The sequence below is a fragment of the Notamacropus eugenii genome, chromosome 1 (assembly GCF_028372415.1).
Source record: "Notamacropus eugenii isolate mMacEug1 chromosome 1, mMacEug1.pri_v2, whole genome shotgun sequence".
Lineage (NCBI taxonomy): Eukaryota > Metazoa > Chordata > Mammalia > Diprotodontia > Macropodidae > Notamacropus > Notamacropus eugenii.
Window position 1 is genome coordinate 22,304,222 of NC_092872.1, and position 22,630 is coordinate 22,326,851.

Below are 22,630 nucleotides of genomic sequence, written 5' to 3' on the forward strand. Positions count from 1 at the left end.
TGAGAAACCTGGGAGTTCAGAAAAAGAAGATATCTATGTGAAATTAAGAGGTCAAGAGGTTTCCTGGTGAATTTCCAAGATGCTTTAAGGTTTAGAAACTCTTTACCAAAATCCCCATGAGTTAAGTAGCAGAAGGTTGGTTTTCCACATTTTTACAGAGGAGGAAATTGATGTTCAGAACATGAAGTGACTGGTGTATGGTCACACAGCAAGTAAATACCAGAATCAGGGTTTAATCCATGTCCCTTCACTCATCTCCAACACTCTCTCCACTATATCCTGTGGACTAAAATAGAAGTTGAACTGGCCTTTGAAGGCTGCACAAGATTAATAGAGGTTGAGGGGATGACTATTGTCAACATGGATGGGAAAAGCATGAGTAAAAGTATTCAGGAAGCAATAAGCAAATGAAGCCTAAGAAAGCACTGGCAAAGAAGTTGGACTGACTGGAGAAGAGCATGCGTAATGATGATTTGGAACAGATCATTTTAAAAGACAATGGGAAGACGTTTGATTGAAGAGGGTGTTCAGAGTCAGGTAGAGGGGTTTACATTTGATATAATAGGCAACAGAAAGCCACTGCCAGTGCTAGGATATAAGAATGCCATGGCAGAAGTCAAGAAAGATTAGTCATCACCCTCCAAATGTCACAATGAAGTAGAAAGGTGAAATATTGGAGGGAGAGACATGAGGAGTCTGTTGGAGGAATCTAAAAATAAAGTGATGAGAAGGGAGACAAATGTGGTCACAGGAGAGAGAGAGAGAGAGAGAGAGAGAGAGAGAGAGAGAGAGAGAGAGAGAGAGAGAGAGAGAGAGAGAGAGAGAGAGAGAGAGAGAGAGAGAGAGAGAGAGAGGTGGGGGAAGAACCTGAGGAACAGATAATAGAGCACAGGGAGGAAGCAAAGATGATGCTCAAATTTCTAGCCTGTGAGAAGAGAAGTGTTAGCTCAAATAGAAAAGGATAAATAGTGAGTGAATGTTTTCTTAGGGAAAAGTTATGATTTTGGTTTTGTATGTGTTGAACATGAAGGGAGGTAAGACATGACATCTAAGTAGAGACGTACATACAGGAAGAAATCTGAATGTTCAAGATTACAGTATTAATGAGACATCTGAGAGCCAATAACTCCGTGATGGCTGGAGCCATGAGAGCTCATGATGAGAATGATTGAAAAAACAGCAGAGCGAAGAAGAAAGAAGCTTGGGGGAGGAAGAGAAGCCAATAAAAGACATAGAGATGGAGAGTCTAAATAGAAAAGAGGAGGGTTATCACTGTCATCAATGGTGGTAATAGAAAAACAATAATGATCTCTTTAGGAGTCCAAAAATGAGTCTATTAATGCCTCTATGTGATGCTGGGCAAATTTCTTAATCTCTCTGGGTTTGATTTTCCTCATCTGTAAAGTGGGTATGACTTGAGCTGGACCTTGAAGGAAAAATAGTGTTTATGTAAGAGGCAAGGAATTGGAGGTGTTCCAGGCAGTGGGAAACATATGAGTAAAAGTTCAGAGGCTGAAGTGCATGATATATGGTTCAGGAACATAAGTATAACAGTTTGCTGGAGTCTAGGGTTGTGGATAGAAATGAGTCATAAAGCCGTAGAGAAAGGAAAGTGGAAAATTGTGAGAGATTATGAATCCTGGGCTGAGGGAGTTTAGAATTTATTGATGGTGCAGTGTTATAGAGGCCAATGATATAAAGTCTTTCAAGAAGTTGAAATTAACAATTCCAAATGTCAAGGAATCACTGAGGATTAAAAGTGCAGAATTTGGAGGTGGAAAGGACCTGAGAGTACACCTAGTCTAATCTATAAGTTTTCAATAATGTTCTCTGCACCATAATCTACAAAGTATTCTATATTTTTCCACAAATAGAAATAATTTGTATTCCATGAGATATGCACTTATATACCTTCAATGAGAGAGACTTTACTACCTCCCAATCATCATCCCATTCTACTTTTGGAAAGTTCCATCTGAGAGGAAGATTTCCTTTCAACCAGCTCAATCTGTCTTCCTGTTTGGAGCTTCCAGCTATCACTCCTACTTCTGCTCCCTGAAAACAACTAAAACAAGCTTAATCCTTCTTCCATATGAGCATCCTTCACAAACCTAAAGAGAGTTATCCTGTCCCTGTAAATCTTCTGTTCGCTAGGGTAAAAATCCCTACTCACCTGAAAATCCCTACTGGTCCTCTTGCAACATGAATGTGACGTCTTATGCTGTCCAAGTTTTCCTCTGGACATTTTAGTATGTATAAATATCTTTTCTAAATTGTGGCTCCTAGAACTTAATACAATACTCCAGATGTGTTCTGATCATGGTCTTTTCATGATGATGATGATGATGATGATGAAGATGAGGAGGAGGAGGAGGAGGATATTGGTTCCAGACTTGTGATTTCATTGATAGAGGGAAGTCCCAAGGAGGGACCTTCCCTCTGTCACTGTAGATCAGCTTACACTGTTAGAGAGTTGGTTGGGGGATTGAGATGGTGTCTTTCTGCAGATCACGAGCCAGCATGTGTCAGAGGTGAGACCTGAATCTAGGTTCTCCATAATGTCTCACATATCACTGACAATAGTTCAGCCATCCCATTTCCTAGTTCTTTCAGTATTTTAGAAAATAGGTTATTTGATTCAGGGAATTTGAACTCAACAAATCCAACTACATGCTGAATTCTTGTCCTCTTTATTCATCTTGTGTGTAAATTTCTATTAGTCATCTTTCTGATGTCTTTGCCAGTCCAATGGTCCCTTTCCCTGACAGAGAGAACAGAAGTAAAATAAGATTAGAACTGTTTTTCTTTCTCTCTGCTATCAATGATCACCATCCCATTCCTTCACTTCCCCCCTCCAAGAGCTTGAAAAATAAAACATTTTAATTATTATCTTTCTTTGTCAGCCTCAGCTCACTCTTACCTTTATCACTTTTAGCATGATTTTATAGAATGTTCTATATTTATTCTGCATTACCTCCCTTTGATTCCATATGACTTTAAGAAATAGAATTATTTGGTGCCTTTCTTTTGCATCCACATTTGTAGCTCCCCCATTTCACAAATTCTCCTAATTTGAATTATTTCTATTAGTGCTTTCAGAATTTCATTCATTATAGCTTCCCATCCCTCTTGGGCTGACTTCTCTTGTGTAATTGTAGTTCATGGGATCCTCCCTATCTTTTCTCTGAATGCTTTGAAGTTTTCATTCCCCAAATCTAGGGTTCATGTTAGTTTGTGATCAGATTAACCTCTTTTCTGTCACAAAATCTATGATGGACTGTCAATGCCCTCACTGCTACTGAGTTTCCCCTCACACCAGCCCCAGCAATCATATCTTCCTTACTGATGAGAATCTAATCTAGTGTAGAATTTCCCCCTTTTTAATTTCACTACCTTCTCCATGATAAAATTGTCATTAAGGCAAGTCAAGAAGTTATTAGTTGCTCCGTTTCTGGCAAAGACAGAGTTCAGCAGATGTCCAGATAATTGAAGTCTCTCATCACTATGCTTTCATTCCTCTGTGCCAGGTTTGGAATCCACTTCCCAAAGTTTTCTTGCTGCCCAGGTGGTCTCTAATATATTCTGATTACAATTTTCATTCTGTTTCTGCCTGTATTGATCTTTATCCAGATGCTTTCCACCATACTTATTTTCTTTGTTTCCTGGATTTTTTCAAGCAAGTATATATTTAAAAAAAGATATCTGTTCATTCTGAATATTGCATTTCTTTCCAGACCAATATTCTAAGTCTCAATGGACAATTTTGTCTTCTTGGATTAAGGATTCAAGTTCATCTTGCTTTTTACCAACACTTTGTTTGGTACTATATCACAGATATGAATATATTATATAGCATTATGTACAGATATCAGAGACTATGGGGTCCACTACCCTTTTCTTTCTTGTATTCTGTCTCTTTCAAACTTCCAAGTGTCTCAACTGCTTGTCTCTACATTATAACTACTCTCTATGCTATGTAGCATGGTGAATATACATAAGCAGTTTTTCCCTCCATCTTCTTTTTTTTTCAGTTTAGTCCTTTTGATTAGGTTTAAAAGGCTCCAGGCAAATACAATCTTACCAGCTCGTGTTTGGTTCACTCCATCCCTAGCCAGGAACCTGTCATTCCTACATTTTAAGATGTGGTCCAGAAATCCAAGTCCCATTCTCAAACACCATCTTCTTAACCATCTGTTCACTTCCCAAATCTGCCTTTCTCTTCTGAATCCTTTTCCTTTAACAGGCAGCAGTGACAAAAACACCACCTGTGCCCTTAAGGTCTTTAGTTTCTTGGTGAGGACTGCCATTTTTAGCAAAGTCTTCTAGGTTCTTTCTGGGAGTAACATTTGTGCCCACACGAATCACTAAAAATGGGTAGTAGTCATCTAACTGGAGAAATCTTGGAAGGACCTCTGTCATATCTTAGATATAAAACCCAGAAAGATAGCTGACTTCATTATTGCTATCAGACTAACAAATAATCCACCTCAGTACCTGATGAGAACAACAGGAAGTAACTCACTCCCACTGTCACTTCTTTGTCTGACCCTTCCTGGATGATCTATTGCTTAACATCATCCGACAATCCACTTCTAGAACTACAGTGTCAAGGAAGTTACTAACTCCCAAAGCAGCCAAGTATACTTTGTAATAGTTCTGTTTCTTAGGGATTTTTTCATTACATTAGAGCAAAATAAGTATCTGTTATTCTCACAAATTTACCTTGGTTCTTCTCTCTAAGGATAAGCACTCTAGTTTAACTCCTTTAGTATATAGCCCTTCAGGTATTTAAAGAGAGCCATCATAGCCTGGGATTCCTAAAACTTGCCAGGCTAAGTGTGCCTATTCCATTCAATTGCTCCCTATGTGGTATGGTCTTTAAATCTCCTCCCTGTTCTGATTAATCTCTGAATCTATATCACAGATAAAGCTGTGGAGTTGAACGTTTCTGCCCTAATGATGAACACTTCATTGTAAGTTTCATTATGCAGCTTTTCCTGAAATGTATCTAAGTCAGGTTGTATTTTGTATAATCCAAGTTGTCCTACTGAAGTTGAAAACTGGGATAAATATAGTCTAGTATCTCTTCAATCTCTAAACTACTATGAACAGTGTTTACTTCACATCCATATAATTTGATTAAGATTTGTTTCTAAGCTTGTCAACCCAGGTGCCCTCTAGAGCTACTGTTGATTTCTTTGGTCTTTCAGGATGGTATTTGATCCTTCACTAGTCCAGAAAGTTTTAAGTACTAGAACCATAGTTCAGAAGGCTAAGGGAACCTCTGAGGCAGTGAATACATTTCAGAGAATGTTGTATTTCAAATATTTGTCCCGATCTAAGAGAATGACCCAACTGAAGTATACTTGAAGTCAGAAGACATGGGTTTGAATTCTGCCTAGCTTATGTGACCTTGTGAAAGTTATTGATCTCTTTGGGCTTCATTTCCTTTTGTGTAAAAAAAACAAGGGTTGGATGAGATGATCTCTGAGGCTCCTTCCAGAACTAAATGGAAGAGGACCAGTAAGTAGCTCCAAAAATGTCAGATGAAGCTAATTTATCCCTCCAACTTACCATGGAGTCTTAATTTTTTTTTATTTTCAGGTCTAAATTCTCTCTCTCCTTTCTCCTTCTACCCCACCCATTGAGAAGGGAAGAAAAGTGATGCCCATTATACATATGAAGTCATGAAAAATACATTTCCACATTAGCCTCACTGACAATGATATCTTAATGGAGAATATCTCTAAGAGGTCACACTCAGCAATCTTTCAGGGAAAAGAAATAGGCCTCACAAAGAATGTTTCTTCTTTAGATATTTTTGTTTCTGTCTGTTTCTCTCTGAATTGATACGTATAGCACCAGGGAGCCTGCCTGACTTTTGTTTTTTACCCTTTTGCCTTTTCCTTTGTCCTTCTCTATGTCCATCTTTTTTCCTCTAGTCTATCCATGAGCAATTGAGTTTTTGAACACTTTTGTGAGACTTTACATTTATTCCTATTAAATTCAGCCCACCGCTCTACTTTGTCAAGATCTTTTTGGATACTTTATATCTTTTTGGATTCATCAATTGTTCCTCCCCAGTATGTCACCTGTCATCTGTCAGGTTTCCTTAGCTTCTGATTGACAGAATCCCATAGCATCTGAAATAGATATGTCAAAGAGTATAGTGAAGGGTTCAGAAGGTATTGTAAGAATGCTCATCTTAATGTACACCATCCCTACAGCATCTGGCTATTTGAAGTACATTCCACTAGTAAGAACCTGCATGGGGATACACAGAACACAGGGGAAGACTAACTCACACCAAGGAAAAACAGGCAAATAGACTTCTCAGTACTCCATCATCAAATAGAAGTGCCAACTAACTCTTTATTTGACTCTTGTCATTTGAATTAGCTTTGCAGAAGGAATGCCCATTTAGAAAACACCATTCTAGAAGACTCAAAATCTGAGCTTGCTCTGCTTTTACAGGCTGGCTAAAGGTAGCCTGGGGTAGGGGGATGGTTGGATAAGACATCGGTGCCCTCATATGCCTTCCCATTCCATCTTACTTTATTATCCTTTCCTTCTCGTTGTTATAACATTGTCCATTTCTACATTAGTCACCAATAAAAAATGTTGAACAGTAAAAGCCTAAAGTCAAATCCTTTTGGGCACTCTGTTAGAAACTTTCTTTCATGATACCATTAATCTAGTAGTCACTGATCTTTGAGTCATATCATTTAACCAGTTTAGCATCCAACTGACTACATTTGCTTCACATTTCTAGATCTTATTCAGCAGAAAAATATGAGACACTTTATCAAATACCTTTCTGGAATCTAGGTGTATTGTCAACAGCATCCCCTTGTCCTACCAGTTTATGAATACTTCCAGAAAAGAAAAGGGGGCCAAATCACAGGGTTATTGAAGAAAGTCACAGTCCCACTACACTTTGCTTGGTCTTCCTTATATCTGTATTATTGTGTTCAGTTATAGAAACCCACATTTTGTGAAGGTAATGAATGAACTGAACAGTGGCCAGAGGAAAGCAACTAGAATAGTTAACGGTTTTGAGTTCAAACCACATGAGGAATAGTTAAAAGAAGTGGAGATGTTGATACCTAGTACCAAGTCTGGTACATAATCAATGCTCAACAAATGCTTTGTTGATTGGTAGATGAATTGCAAAGAGAATAATAAAAGCAATAGCTAACATTTACATAGCGTTTTCAGGTTTGTAAAGCTCTTAATATACATTAACTTGTTCGATCTTCATGACAATCCCATTTTGCGTAATGAAAAACTGAGACCCAGAGAGGACAGGGTGACACAGCTGAAAGAAAAAGATTGAAGGGTGAGCTGTCTTCAAGTATGTGAAAGGGTATCACATGAAAAAGAATTTAGATTTGTTCTGTTTGGCCTCAGGTGCCAGAACTAGGAGACATGAGTGAAAATTTCAAGGCATAAAACTAAGGTTTGATATAAGAGATAACTCTAACAATTACAAATGTCCAAAAATAGAGTAGACTGACTCAGGAAGTAATAGGTCCTTCCTCAGCGGAGTTCTTCACATAAAGGCTGGATCAATGACTGCAAAATGATGAGATGCCGTGCAAAAAATGCTGAATTTTGAGTCAGAAGACCTGGGTTCAAATTCTGGTTGTTCCACTTCAATCCTGTGTGACCTAGGTCAAGTTACTTAATGTCTCTGGGCTTTAGTTTTCTCAACTGTAAAATGAGGTGTTTGGAGTCACAGCTGCTACAGTTTCTTCCAGTTTCAACTCTAAATCTATGGTCTACGGCTCTTAGAGGGAATTCTTCTTCAGGTATGGGTGGGATCCAAAGAGCCAAAGGTACTTAGTAGCTGTCGTAGTCCAGCTGTGGTTCGTGGTGTCAAATGCTTTTGAAAGGTCAGTAAACACAATGTAGGAACGCCAATGTTATTCTTCTCACTTCTGTTGTATGTGCCAGGTAGCAAAGGTCACATTCATGAGATTAGATGCCTGAGAGCAACTGGTTCCCAATGTTGGGTCGTAACTAGTGCAGGAAGACATGGCTCAAGAATTGTTTGGCAATGAAGAACATTCCTTTGGTTGAGGAATGAGGGTTATTTAGCCTGGAGAAGAGAAAATTAGGAGGGATATAACAACTGTCTTCAAGTATTGGAAGGGAAGAGAAATCTGGAAAAACACGGAAGAGAAATCTGACTTATTTTGGTCTCAGGACTTTAGAAGTAGCACCAATTTAGATAATACCAATGAATGGTATCTGTCATGTGACCGTAATCCATTTATGACTTATGCATATTTGTTTATTGCTTTTATCCATGAATAGTGTTTCTAGGTTTGCATTGAGGTAGCATGCTGTAATGGAAGGATTGACGAAAGCCAGAAGAACTGGATTAATAATAATAACTAATATTTTTGAAGCCTATAAAAAAGTTATTATAAAGTTTGCAAAGCATTTTAATGCATATTTTATTTGAGTCTTAAAATAACCCTTGTCTGTGTAGGAAGGATGACAGGAATTATTACACCCATCATACAAATAAGAAAATAAGCTTAGAGAGGTGATTTGTCCATGGTCTTGTGAGTAGTCAGTTAACTAACTAACATTATTAAATACTTATTGTATTCCATGTACTGTGATCAATGCTGGAAATAACAAAGAAAGGCAAAAACATTGCTCCTGCCCTTGAAAAGGTCACATCTTAACTGGGGAAACCATACACAAACGATCTTGCATATATACATATACATATATACAGTGTAAATCAGAGGAAATTCCAAAAAGAAGGCACTGATGGATGTGAAGGGCAGCTAGGTGGTACAGTGGATAGATTGCTGGGTTTGGAGTCAGGAAGATTCACCTTCCCAAGTTAAAATACAGAGTCAGACAGTTATTAGCAGTGTAACCTTGGGAAACTCACTTAACCCTGTTTGCCTCAGTTTGCTCATCTGTAAAATAAGCTGAAGAAGAAAATTACAAACCACTCTGGAATCTCTGGGGTCACAAGGAGTCAGGCATGATTGAAAAGGACTCAAGAACAATCATAACAACAGTAGCAGCGGCAGCAGCAACATCTCTCAGGGCAATACTGTATACTGAAATTCTTGAAATAACTAATGAGTGTTAAGCAATAATATCATTTAACACACCCATTTTCCAGCTCCTATACAATTATGAGTACAAGAAATTGTGCCCATATCTGTAGTAGCTGTTCAGGTTATGCATATAAATAGCATACCAAGGGGCCATCTGTTCAGTGCTATGGAAAAATGTGGGGAATATTTTTCATCCACTTTGTTTTTCCAGTGTGAATGATGAGGCTAATTTTTGCTTTTAAGGCAATAGTTCTTAAACTTTTTTCCTCAGGACTATTTTGCATACTGCAAAAATATTCAAGATGCTTTAGGGATCTTTTGTTTATATGGTTTATACCTATTGATTTGCCATTATAGAAATTAAAACAAAAATATTATTATGATAATTGTTTTTACCTTGTGGACCCCCTGAAAGGGTCTTCTGTGGTCCCTGGACCACATTTTGAGAATTACTGTTTTGAAGGATAAATAATCTTATTAGGATGTGGTATCCCAGCATTTCATGCAATAATGAAAATTTCATACACAAATAGGATCATCTATATAACCTTACCATCACTCTTCTGTTTGAACTTTGTACACAAGATCCTCTATCACAGTGCAAACACCTTTGGTGAGCATGTGTTTTCTTGGTGAGAACAATTTTCAGAAGAATAAAAATTGCAGATGAACCGTAAAGCAATGGAAGGGACCCGTGATAGCTATGAGAAAACCACAGCTTAGCTTATGACACAAAAAGCTGGATTGGATTTTGCTTTTGCTTTTATCTCCTCTGCTCCCACTGCTACTGCTTTCCTGTATATATCTTTTATGTACATGGTTGTTTATGTCTTCTCTCTCCTGTTAGAATATGAGCCTCTTGGGAATAGAGATCATGTTTTTGTCTTTCTTTGTATCCTTAGCACTTAACACAGTGCCTGGAACATAGCATGTGTTTAATATATTCTAGTTGACTGTGACTCATATTATGTCAGTGAACACCATAATAAAGAAAATATTTTGATATGAAATTTATCTTGAAATTTATTAAATGGTAAATTTATTTGACATTAAAAATGTAAACTAAAAATGTTGATACTGTCTAGTCCAAGAATATAATGGCAACTGCACTTTTACTGAAAAGAAAAAATGATCACATCACTGGAAAGTATTCCATGTTTGAGCACCTAAATAGCTCAGTGTATAGATCATTGGACCTGGAGTCAGGAAGACCTGAGTTCAAATCTAACAGTCAGACATTTACTAGCTGTGTGACCCTAGGCAAGTTACTTCATCTCTGTTTGCCTTATTCCACTGGAGAAGTAAATGGCAAAACATTCGGTGTCTTTGCCAAGAAAACTCCATGGACAGTATGGCCCATTGGATCACGAAGAGTCAGATATGATTGAAAAACTCCATGTTTAGCATTTAGAAGCAGGCAAACTTAGAAATTAGAAAAGAAAACCCTGAACATATAGATTTATCTTAACCTTCGTTATTCCTTAATTATCGTGAGCAAGATGCTTGGCTTTATCCACTTTCTGATTCTGGGGCAATGTAAAGAGTATGATATAAGAAACACATCATGTGGGAGTAAAACACTTCTGTGGATTCTGACTGATTGCCTCTATCAAGACACATCATGATTCCCCCAGTTTTTTAAATTTTGATAACCCCCTTCTTGGATTCATTGGAGAGTCTTTACAGTATCGTGTGTGTGTGTGTGTGTGTGTGTGTGTGTGTGTGTGTATGTTTGTGTATCATGAGAGAGTTTGAACAGGACCTTGTTTCCAAAACTTTTTACTTTTAGAAACAATATTGTTTTTTTCAGATCTCATATGCTTCTGGGACCATAGTACATGTATTCCTCCTTGATAGAGTACTATTTCTGCAATTCCTTCTTTTGACAATATTTTTCAAGGTTGGTGAACATAAGAAAACAAATAGCCTCTCTACTTGGATTCTCCTCAACTTTGAAAGAGTAAACTGGAAAATAGAGCTGTGACATTTAAAATTTTATATTGCTTTTAAAAAAATTGAGAAAGAACATTAGAAACTGCTTGAGGAAATTATGGGGACAAGAGGTGAAATGAATTTCCCAAGGTCTCATCTAATATTTGGGTTGGAGCTGGAACTAGGACACAAGCTTCCTGACTCAGTATTCTTGTACAGTGTTCTTTTCTGCCATTGCATATTTCTTTGGTATTTTATACATTTAGATTCAACTTTCAAAAGAATTATGCTTCACTAAAAAGAACTAAAACAGCAATTAGGACATTTTTGCCTCCAACTGGCAGTAAGTTTATTGGATAAATGGATCTAACTATTATTCATGTCATAGGGTTTGAATACTAGACATTAGGAAAGTTAGGAACATACATCTATCAGTTCTTTACCTTAAAAAGATAATATCATAAACAATTAACTATAGTGACAATACCTATCTCAATACTTCAAGGATTCTCAATTTTGTTGAGGTGCATATTTCCTCTAATTGGGCAGGTAGGTGGCAGCATTGTGAATATAGTGCCGTCCCTGGAGTCAGGAGAATTTGAGTTCAAATCTGACCTCAAACATCTACTAGCAGCATGACCCTAAACAAGTCACTTCGCCCTGTTTGCCTCAGTTTCATCATCTGTAAAATGATCTGGAGAAGCAAATGGCAAACCACTGCAGTATCTTTGCCAAGAAAATCCCAAATGGGGTCACAAAGAGTTGGATACGACTGCAAAACAACTGAATAAAAATAAATATTTCCTCAATGCACAGTTCACAACCCTTCTACAATTTGGAAAAAGGTCTTTAAGAGTTAGGGTGTATAGTTTTTTAGCAGTAGAATTGGCAAGGTAATTAGCACTCCCCAACCCCTAATTAAATAATTATACCTCTTGAGAAATTCCATTGATATAACTCATCTATCAAACTTGGTTGTTACTTCTGATGAACCATATTTATCTCCTCTCAATTTGCTTTATTTCTATACTGGCTGCTCGATCCTGATCCAGCTTTCTGGCCATACACTTGTCTATGTCCAGCCAATCTGATATTGTAGAGCAACTCTTATCTACTTTCATAATTTAGTTCTATAACTCATAGTAAATTCCTGCCATTAACACACATGACCATGAGTTAACTGTGTTATATAATAAACAATTAAAAATCTAATATGTACTTTTGCTACATATACCATCGTTTAACTTATATGTACCATGTTACTATATGTGAATATACATCCAGTTGCTTTACATGCTACATGAATTATATATACATATGTATATACATATATATTTTATAATATATTCAGCAACATATGAAAGAGAATTATACTGAATAAATGGTGATTGCATGAAATGTCAATGTATACGCTGTTCTGTACACCCAAGGATGTCCAGTTTTCTCCCATCTGATTTGAAGGATACATGCATTTTTAACTGAGGATAGGATATAATAGAATACACTTGTAAGACTTTTATAATTTTACTAGTAGAAAGGGACAAAGACAAATACAAATGTAAAATTTATTAAAACATACACACAAACACATACCACACACATGAAACACAAAGTAGCCTATAGAGAGTATATACTTTTCTAGTGCAAAAATTTCAAATGTGCTAATCGGCATGTGACTAACAACATTGATTAATAACCAAGGAACTCTGTACTCCTAAGTATTTTAAGATTATTGGACAAACGTATATTGCTTGGTTATGACTTATTTGGCAGAGATGAGGATTTAGTAAGGCACTTTCTGATTTATTACCATTAGCTAGAGGAATTTCTCTCATTTAGATGATCCCGAAATAGAAAGATGGTCACTAAGAAAAGACCTCAGAGGTGTATTAAAGAAATGCAATACTTCTCTTCACTACAACCTACTGCTTGGGAAGTAGGAAAACCTTAGAACCTACTCAAAGAAATAGAACTGGAGCTACTTCCACATATTCTAGGCTTAAGATCTCTTCTCTTCTGAAAGATCAAAGTGCTATCCCAAAAGCAGAGGCCCAGCCTAGAAGAGGTGGAGCATACCAGAAGTGGAGTGGGCTACCCATCTCCCCCCTATAGAAACAGAGCAGCCTACCCAGGAGCAGAGCTGCTTGGCCCAACAGTGTGGGTAAGTAATGCAATGGAGCAGCCCAGTAGAGCATCTGAGCCACTATCCAGCATAGATATTATGCCCGTCAATGAAGTTTGTAAAGACAGTGCAGGAGCAAGAGAAACATACAGGTCCATGGTTCCAGGGTTGTGAGTTGCCCTGCTCAAGTATATTCCCTATACAATTGCCTAACTACCATGGTACTTTAAATGTATGTCCATTCTGCCTTACTCCCTTCCTGCACCTCCCATAAACACTGTGTGCCTTGGTGGAAGAGTATACACCTGGTTTATGGGTAGAATGCTGTGTAATTGTTGTTCTAATTTTGCTCTGTTAGTAATTTTTTTTTTGAGTTGGGTCAGATGGCTGATTTGTTGATAGCAAGCACACTGGTAGCTATCCTAGTATGAATACATCCATTCACAATAGTTATCTTTAAATCTCAAACATAGTAGTAAGCACATGCTCTGAGGCATTCTAAACTAGGTGCTAGTTGGTGAAACTGAAGAGAGAAGAGCGAGAGAGAGACACACACACAGAGAGAGAGAGAGAGAGAGACAGAGAGAGAGAGAGAGAGAGAGACAGAGACAGAGAGAGAGACAGAGAGAGAGACAGAGACAGAGACAGAGAGACAGAGACAGAGAGAGACAGACAGACAGACAGAGACAGAGAGAGAGACAGAGAGAGAGACAGAGAGAGAGAGAGAGAGAGAGAGAGAGAGAGAGAGAGAGAGAGAGAGAGAGAGAGAGAAGAAAGAGGAAGAGGAAGGGGGGAGGGAGAGAGAGGAAGAGTCTAGATAGCAGTGTGGGAGTGGGCAGCCACCCCATTAAATGAACATCAACTGAAGGAAATGGGGATGTTTAGTGTACATGGTTAGCCTGAAGAAGGGAAGACAGCATGGCATGTTTATTTCAAGTATTTTAAGGCTGGTCATGTAAAAAAAAGTTTACCTTGGCAGAGACTGAAGAAAAAGAAGGAGGAATGATATCAAGGGTTTCACTTTTCCCTCTCCCTCCCCCACCCTACCCCCACATCCAATCAGTTGTCAATTCTGCTTCCACAGTAACCATCCCACCTGTCCCCTTCTTCTACTCCTAATGCCACCACTCTGGTTCAGGACTTCATCATTTCCTGCCTGTTACAAAATTTGTCATCCTTCCTCCAATCTCTTCTCTCTAATTCATCCTCCACAAAATTGTGAAGTTGATATTCCTAAAAGTTAAATGATTTGCTGAAGGTTGCAGAGTTATTAAGGTTGCAAACGCGAAAGTGAAATCAGACCTCTGCTGACTCAGAGTCCAATATGCTTAACACTATACCATGTGGTCTTTCACATTTTTAGATAATTATAATACATGATCATAAGATCATAACACTTAGAAATACATGTAAAAGATCATTAGATGAGGAAGAATCATTTTTGAGGAAAATGAGCAGTTGTGAGAAATTCTACTAGATTATAAATTTCATTAGGACAGAGGCTATATCTGATCTAAACTTTTTATCTTCCCCAGCACCTAATATGATGCCCTGTACACAATAGGTATAATTCTGTGTTTGTTGAATGAGTAGTCTAGTCAGGTATCCTATTTTTATGGATGATAAATATGAAGGCCAGGACAATTAAGCAACCTACCCAAAGTAATAGAGCAAGGCTTTGGACTCACATCCTTTTCCTCCAGGACCAATATATCTATATCTGTATCTACATCTTTCTATTTGTGTATATATATATGTGTGTGTGTGTGTGTGTATGTATATGTGTGTATATGTACATATGTATGTATGTTTATATATTTTATTACATCAGGCATTTGTTCCTGAGGTACCACAATGCTATACATCGATTCTTAGTTCTGTTAGGAAAGCAGAGAAGAGCGCTATATCTGTAGCATTCCTGTTTTAGTAGACCAAAATGTAGCCTGCTGACCTCAAAGATTTGAGCCCTGGTCAGAGACATAGCCTCATGAGAGACATAGAGCTTTGCTTAAGGGTGTCTTTTTCCCCTTACCATACTCATACCTTTTTCCAATTGGCTACCCACTGCCTACTCAAAAAGAATTGATCGCCAGCCAAAGTTTTAGCTGGGTGAGGTTCTGGCCTTAGCTCTATGACCAAGAAAACAAAAAAAAAAAAACCAGGATTGAAAATATTTAGTACAGGTTGGATTTTCCACTTCAATCAATAATTCAGTCTGTCCTTAAAATGTCCTCACAAAATGGATTCAACTAAAAATGGTCAACTAAACAGCTCTGCATAGATGCATCTTCAACATGGCTTCAACAAGTACATTACATTCATTAGAATTGGGATTTCCATGATAGGAACCTCCTACTCGTATCCAGTGCAGTTCTCTTTTTTTTAGGTCTCTTTAAAAAATTAAGCATAAAACATTATTCATTTGAATAGAAATAAAATCCTCATGACTTACTTTGAGATAAGTTTAACAACCTAAGTGTTTCTTACCTGACAAAAATTCATATGGATGACATTGCAAAAGCCGTAGGTAACCATAAACCGGCTGCCTCTTTTGAGGAGCAGCATGAGCCCATCTTTGTCTCCCTTTTGTCCCTGGAGACACAAGAATTAGAGGCAGAATCAATAACAGGAGAAAGTCCAAGGTGTCACTGGATCTCTGTTTCCATCATGTAAACACTGAAATTAGCTCTAAGATGTCAAATCGTCTCTACAGAAGACTTCATATAACTATTGGCAAAAAAGATTTCAGCCCATTGTCAGTTATTATTATCATTCTACAGAATGGCAGATAATCAGTTTGATTGATTTTTAAACCCAGTTGACTAGGTTCTGATCAAATTTTTGACTGTAGCTTTGGGGTCATGGGGACCTAGCCGTCGGGCACTTTCTGCTGTAAGTGTGAAGACAACTGGAGATGAGAATGCCTGCATTTACCCTTAAATCTTTCACAATTCACTGCTATCTATTTCTAAGCCTACACTTACAATATTTCTACAGTATATGAGCCCTATGTAAGATACAGGGCAACATAACCACCATCCCACTAGCCCAGTATCTTAGATCTAGATCCTGGGGAGTATTGGACCAGCGTAGCTTATGATATAAATAGTCCAGGATATACAAAATTCCAAATCAAGTAGATAAATTTACTGATTTTTCCTAAATTTTCTAAATTCATAGAAACTTAAATGAGAAACCTCAAAAAACTGCTGGCTGTGATTATATCAGTGATGTGAAATACATGATATGGGACTGTATTATCAGAAACAATCACAAATGCCAATGAGTAATGCTAGGAGAAATGACTGAGGAGAAATGCAAGAAGGGAATGGCCCCCGAAATACATTACATTAGGAGAAGAGTTCGTAATATCATACCAGAAGTTTCAGGCTTGGCTAACACATCCTTCTTAAATACCTGGAACTAGCATGGACAGAACTGTGAAACTCTCCTAAACATAAATCTCCTCTCCTCTTGCTATGTTAGATACTATTATTATTTTATATCCATTGTTAATTATTTCAAGAATTTCAGTATTATTTCAATTATTAATTTCTACTTTGCCTTATTTCTATGAATTATGTTTCCTTGTGGATCACATGGTATAAATTGTTTCCAGTCAGCAAAGACAAGGCCCAGGAGACTGAGGAGATAATGACAATTTCCTTATCATTAATAATATATGATATTGTATGAAGTTAATTATGAAATGTTTGACTCAAAAGTCAAATCTTTAAATACCAATGCATAATTCTTTGTGTTTTGGATTAGCCACTTTTTATTGATTTCTGGGTACATGGAAACAAAACTGGAGAGACAAATAGGATATTAATAGAACTTAGGAGCAAGATCCTTTTTGGAGTTAGAGTCATATCTATGTAGGACCCCTGATTCAAATATTTTGATCCAAAATGTTTTGAGGGGACCACTTTATAAAAGGATCACTAAAGAAATTGGAAACGTTTAACCTGAAAGACAACCAGGAGCATATGACGGCTGTCTTCAAGTACTGAAGTATCTATTTCATGTAAGAAAGATTCATTTTGTTCTGCTTCATTCTGGAGGGCAGAAGTGGGAGAGTGGGAGAAAGTGGAATAGAAGTAGAATTAGTCTCAACATAGGGAAAGATGTATTAGAATTGTTCAAAAGTGGAATGGGTTCCCTTCAGAGGTAATGAATCCCTCATCTCTTGACACCTGAAAGTACAGGCTGATTTAATATTTTCTGGACATGTTGTAGCAGGGATTTCTGTTCAGTTCCAGTTGGACTGAATGTCCTCTGAGGTCCCTTCCAAATCTCTGACTTTGTGATTCTTCTGACTAGCCACCCATGTCAGCAACATAAATGTTATAAGGGGTAAATGAACTTTTTCTTTAAAAGGTGGATTCATGAAGAAACTGAAAATAGTAAAGTTACTGCTTTTAATTCTGATGGCCATTTGTGGCCAATTCATAGTCCCAAGACTGAACTAATTTCTTCCAAAGTTCTTGAACCCATAGTGATGGAGGGTGGGGTGGGATAGAAATGTCATTACACATGTACTGGTGCTATGATTGAAGGTCATACTGTTAATTTCTCCCCAATGCAAAGAGAATACAAGGAAGGTCTATAGCATATTCAGTTGAAACTTTTCTTTTTTTTTTTTTACAAACATGGAGGGCATAGATGAGAAGCACAAGGCAAGGCAGGCCTGGATAGTTTGAAAATATATCATGGAAAGGAATAGGTAAAATCATTGATATATTAAATTACTGAAATATTTTACTCTTTAAAAACACAATATGTCAAAACATACAAAGGGGAACCAACCAATAGCAGAGGAAACCTTTTAAAAATTATTACTATTTCTAATATTGTAATTATTGTAATTACAATTAATATTGTAATCCTTTGTCTGTGATACTGATGAATTTTAGTTGCTACCCTTGGCCATTTTGTCATAGGATATAGGTCAGTACTAGTGCCTTCTTGTAGACCCATGCATTCTTTGTATCTGAAGGAGCCCCTGTTGGGATTTGCACAGTTCTTTTGTAGATTCACACAATCTCAGAGCTAAATGGGGCCTTAGAAGGTTATCTGGTCCAAACTCTACCTGTGCCAGAATCTCCTCTACAATACCCCCACAGAATGGATCATACAGCTTTAATCTGAAGACTTCCAGGGATGAGGAACTTGATACCTTAAAGTACACCGGACTAATATCTTCAAGAAGGCCAATAAAAAGTAGTCATTGGAATAAACCTAAGATGTCACAGAAACTCAGTGTAAGCAAAAATAAATACCTTAAGATTAGTGTGTTCAAAATGTTCTTTTCCCTCTCTACTTTATTTTCTAGAAAAAAAGAAAAGAATCACTCCTAACATGCCAGTCACATCTCAGACTCTCCAAGCCCTCCTCACTTTCTCTTTTAGCGATAAAATGGACCAATCAACTTCCTCCTTTTAGCTGATATCCTTTCCCTCTGGTAACATATTTTCCTCCTCCTTTCACTTTTGTTGCTGTTTACCTATCACCAGGATGCATCGGAAACAATAATGTTGGTTGTGACCATTACTAGAAACTTTTGCCAATGGTGTGAATGAATCAATTTCCACTGAGTCTAAAATCCTGCCATTGTAATCTGGTTATTAACCACTGACCAGTCCCCAGTCACATTAGCCAAAAAAGTAGCAGACCTAAGAGTAGGAAACCAACACCTGATGGAATGAGTTTGAGGAAACTGATCAAATGAACTTGTTTTTCATTGTACATCTAAAAAAATGTGGATTCAGTCAGTGCTAAAGCAAAATGGACTACATATTTTAGTAACCACTCTTTTCCCTTTACACTTTCCATATATCTTTAGTTTAGGCAACCCACTTATAAGTTATTTCATAGAGGCAATCCATTCCTCTACAATTATAATGTCCTGATTGACAAGAGCTTTAAGGACCTACAGTCCAATATGATTAAGAAAAGGGAGGTCAGATGGTGATAAATACAATCAATCATCCTCATGATAGCAAAACCTCACTTTCAAAGATCAAGGGAAGACTTAGACTCCCCCATTGAAAGACAAAGAGACCTTCTCCCTATTCTCACAGCAACTTTCACCTGAATTTTCTATGCTAAGCTGAGTCAGCTTGGTTCCCTAAGCACCCAGAGGGAATTTTGAGTTTGGGAATACTAGAGGGAAAAGTATCTCTAATTAAAAAACCCAGGTCTCTGTCCAGGCTTAAAGCCCATGCCCTTTCCTATATTCCTGCATCCTTACTTCATCTCCTACTTTCAGGTCTAAAACCTATTATTTCACAGTGGCCATTAAAAAGCTTCTGTAAAACACCATGAAATTACCTTCAGCACTGCTTTGTAATAATGTCCTTTTATTCTTGGATGGTCTCAAGTTGACAGCTATCAAGGTTGGTGTAATTTGTGTCAAGCGGGCCATCTACAGGGAACATTTTGGAGTAGTGAAGGTTCAGGAGATGGTAGGGGGAAGGTAATGAATACAAAGTGTAAATGCCATAGTCAAGTAATAGAGACATATAATAACAGCCAGGGAAATTTGACCTTCTGGCCGGAAACCTGATAGTGAACCAATTGGAGAACTTTAGAAAATTGGATCAGCCTCAATAGTCACAGAGTAAACATGGGAAGTGCAATACCGTCTTATTAAACATAATGCACGCTTAATGCATAATTTTATTGCAACCAATTTCATGCTACTGCTTTAAATGAGACTGGGTCTACTTCCACTGCATCAGTCCACTACCATTAGTGCCTCTTAAAAGAACTGCAAGGCCAGTAAACTATCACTGGTCTGATCTCTTCCTTATCCCATACTTTCTGCTTCATAAACTCTCCCTGTTCCCACAGCTTGTAGCGAGATCTTGTCTTCATTCACTACATGGCTTTTGAAACACTAAACTGTTTTGGCAAGTCGTTTGCATATGGAGAAGTGACAGCATTTCCATTTTATGTGGGCATGCTAAAGCAGTGAACCTTGGTATCTAGAGATTGCCTAACTCCCAGCCCTAGGAACATGACTTTCTGGTGTCCACACACCGAGGCTGGGGATCTCCTAAGTTGTGTCCAGTTTTCTTAGAGGGAAGGGATAGCATTTGCTTCTAGACAATCAGAAATGCAGAAGTTTGGGGGAAAAGAGAAAGTCTTGTTTCTCTAAAACCTTTTTTTATCAAACTCTTCCTCCACTCCCCATGAGGAAAATGACAGAAAATATTTCTCAGTAATTTTTTAGGCCATCATAAATCTTAATATATTGCAGATGATCATTTTATGGGCAAATCAGGTTCTATAGTATGCATGTTTATGTCCACATACTAACTTTAACTTTGTAAAGGAAGTTGAACATTATATATGTATATGCATATGTATATGTATATGCATGTATACACACATGTGTATGCATGTGTGCACATATATGTGCATATGTAGGTGTGTGTATATGTGAACACATATACAGACAGACACAGAGAGACATATAGTTGCATGCATTTTAATTTCCCCCCAAGGTGTCTTCCCCTTTATCCCCCATTACTTCAAAATTTCTAGATATTTTACACCTGAACAAGAACAAAGAGTAGGGCAGCAGGACCTATGAAAAGAAACAGTAGAAGGTTCTTACAGATCTCCAGAGCCTTTAATAAACTCCCAGCACAAAACTTTCAGCAAATTAATTCTGAGCCATGGTTCCCTATTCCTGCTTAGGATCAAAAAGTCCCTGAGGTTGATGGTTGTTTCGGGTCCATCAAGTGTTGCCCTTGAACAGGGTAAACTAGAACCAGCACAAAAGCTATTGAACTAAAGTAGGACCCACATCAGTTCTTTCAGAAGTAAGAGAGAGAGGAAAGTAACTAATTTTGATAGACTGGGGGCATGGGGCATATTGACTAGCTTGGACAATCAACAATTATTAAGTAACTACTATGTGCCAAGTACTGTGTTAGGCATTGAGGAGACAAAGACAAAGTGGAAATGATCCCTGCATGCCTTCGGGGAGTTTCTGTTCTATGGAAGGAGCATAGACACACAAAAGTAAATGAAAGGATAAAAGTATATGTGTATTGAGAGAGACAGAGAGAGAGACACACAGAGAGAGACAGAGAGTGACAGAAAGAGACAGAGACACTAAGAGACAGAGAGATAGAGAAAGACAGAGACAGAGAGACAGAGACAGACAGACAGACAGACAGTAAGAGACAGAGACAGAGAAAAGACAGAGAGACAGAGACAAGGACAGTAAGAGACCGAGACAGGGAGAGGCAGAGAGAGACAAAGAAAGAGACAGAGAGAAAAACAAAGAGAAACAGACGTACAGACAGACAGAGATGCATGATGCAGTGTGCCCCAAGTTTAAATAGCGTATGCATGAGTGAGTTTCCCATAAATTGACTCTCTTGTAGCATACCAGGATTTCTCATGATAAAAGATAATACTGTGCTATGAGCAAAAGAAAATAAAATATATTTGGAACCACTGAAGTAGATACAAGGTAATTACGGGAGGTTAGGGAAGGCATTGGTACCTGAGAGAATCAAAACAGCCTCATGTAAGAGAGAGCACTTGAGATGAACCTAGAGGGAAACTAGGTATTTCAAGAGGCAGAGGTGAGGAGTGAGTGCACTCCAGGCACAGGGAGTTGGGGGGGTGGGGGAAGAAGGGGTGGACACAGATTTTGTGAAGGCGGGTGGATGGAAGATGAAATGTCATGTGTAAGGAAAATCAAGAAGGTTAGTTTGGCTAGACTTTAGATTGTGTGAAAGGAAGGAATATACAATAAATCTATAAAACCTTCACAAGCTCTACCATGGTTTCCTGAAATCTTAAAATTCATCTCTCCAGAAAATATGCTCCCTTCTCCATGTAACATTACTGTTTCGGATACTGTTCCAAGAGAATCGTGTGAAATGGTTAGAATGCAAGTCTGTACTATGTTTTGTATTGTTTGTCATTACATCACATGAAACCATATTTCAAGGTATTGTACTGAGTTGTATGATATTGTATTCTATGGCTTGTAATTTAAGTTGAACTGGCTTATATAAACTATAATGCAAATTAGCTTAAATCTCATGATGTTACATAGCCCTCTATTAGTATTCTGCAACTTTGAAAGTTCAGCATTAGGTCTTGTCTAGCTTTCAAAGTTGTTGCTTCTCCTGACTTATTTGAAGTTAGTTACGTTATTTATAATCTGATATTTGAAATCTAATAGCTATATCCTTTTAAAATTTCATTTCTATTCTTATAAAGTGTGTGTGTGTGTGAACCGATAAAATTTTCCTGGTGAGACCCAAGTTGAAAATCAGGTTTGACTGACTACTAAAAACCTTGAACCTAATTATCCCTCTAAGACACTGGATAAAAAGACAATTAGACCATTTCCAATGGAAGACTGGCAAAGTCCATGAAGTTGCTGGCTTCTTTCCAAAATTATCCCCTATTATATTGATCCCTGTTTTACCCATAATGCTTTAAAGAGTTAGGA

General features: G+C 37.7%; 1 long non-coding RNA gene across 1 annotated transcript in view; it reads right to left on the minus strand.

The window, feature by feature from the left end:
* Nucleotides 1-2,102: 2,102 nt before the first annotated feature.
* The window catches only part of LOC140522461 (uncharacterized), a 47,486-nt gene continuing 26,958 nt past the window's right edge, over nucleotides 2,103-22,630 (minus strand). The window contains exons 2-3 of the long non-coding RNA XR_011973352.1: nucleotides 15,631-15,735; nucleotides 2,103-2,761 (exon numbers count right to left, since the gene is read on the minus strand). This is a non-coding gene — a long non-coding RNA (uncharacterized lncRNA). The remainder of the gene's footprint in view (nucleotides 2,762-15,630; nucleotides 15,736-22,630) is intronic.